The sequence below is a fragment of the Aethalodelphis obliquidens genome, unplaced genomic scaffold, assembly GCF_003676395.1.
Source record: "Aethalodelphis obliquidens isolate GAN/ISIS:26980383/991018 unplaced genomic scaffold, ASM367639v1 scaffold709, whole genome shotgun sequence".
NCBI lineage: Eukaryota > Metazoa > Chordata > Mammalia > Artiodactyla > Delphinidae > Aethalodelphis > Aethalodelphis obliquidens.
This window is the reverse complement of record NW_020838620.1, coordinates 2,360-3,739: the sequence shown is the minus strand read 5'-3', so window position 1 is coordinate 3,739 and position 1,380 is coordinate 2,360.

Genomic DNA, 1,380 nt, shown 5'->3' with positions numbered 1-1,380 from the left:
TTAGCTTGCTGTGTGTCATGCCTTATAATGGAGTGCACCTAGTTCTCCCAGATGCTTAGCAGAAAAAGGTGGAGAAGACAGTGCTCAAAGATTTTTGAGAAATGTTACAAGGTGGAGTCACTTCATGTGTACATTTAACTTAGCCAGTTTACACAAGTCACCAAAGGAAAGAAAGATAGCTATTTAAACAGTGCAGGTGACTATTCCCGGTTTTGTCCGTGATAATATGCCCTGGAGTTAGCATGAAATGGGAGACGTGACTCTGCCAGCCCCTTAGTTAACTCTGGGTTCTGTGTGCCTCTCATAGTGTAATTATCTCAACTGGGCTGAGAATGAGTCTCAGATCTGAAGATACTGCAAGACCCCTGACATAAGCCAACTACCCCCATCTAGTGCGCAACCAAAGAAACAGCAGCCTCTTCCTATTAGAGGAGAAATGGATTAGTGCGAGATGCTAGGTCAGTTTCCCACATGTGTGCCTTTGTAAGCATTTTTCATGACTGATTTTGACTATATGTGATTTTCACATCCATGCTAAATTTTGATTGTAACTGCCATTTAAGATAGGACCCCATGGTATTCCTGCCTCTCTCTCTCATAGAAATTCATAAAGTATATAGTTTGATACACAATAAAGACATATTAATGAAGCATTTCAGCAAAAGAACGCTTAACTCTATCTTACCCAGTGCTTCACAAACGTACTTGACCTGAGAATGGTTTCTTGGTCCTGCCTTTATGATCCTTCGAGCAGTCTGGGGAGCACTTTTGAAGATGCCATTTTAAAGCAGTTCACTTTGAATGCATACCCTGCGGAGCTCAACCTCCAATTTGTAGGGGACCATTTTGCCTTAAATAGTACCACCTGAAACCGTTGCAACTCGAGTTTGGGGAATACCGTTCTTAGTGAGCCGACTGTGCTCAGATGCTTACTGTCTTTGCAGGAAAGCTAGCTGAGCAGAGGAAGCACGGCGACGCAGCCACAGTTTTGGAACAGTACGCCCAGGTAAACTCAGTGCCTCCCATCCACACCCCTCCCCCACCCCCAGTCAACAAGCAAGTACCTTAGTGATCATGAAAATTAAAGGAACTGTGGGTATTTAGGAAATCCAGAGATAGTATTTCCCCTGAGGGTCTCCCATCTTGCTGGCTTGACTTGGTAATCTAAATTCAGTATACCTCTAAGTAGTTACACTTGCTGTGAGGTAGAATGCCAAAGAACACTATTACAATATGCACTAGTGGCTTGACCTTGGTAGAAAGTATAAATTAAATCTGAAGGGAATTATGCCTTTTATATTAACTTGCCAAAGTAGAAACAATGAGAAAAGACTGTTCTCAACCAAAAGGATGGAGCGTTATACCCTTTTTCGGCTTTCA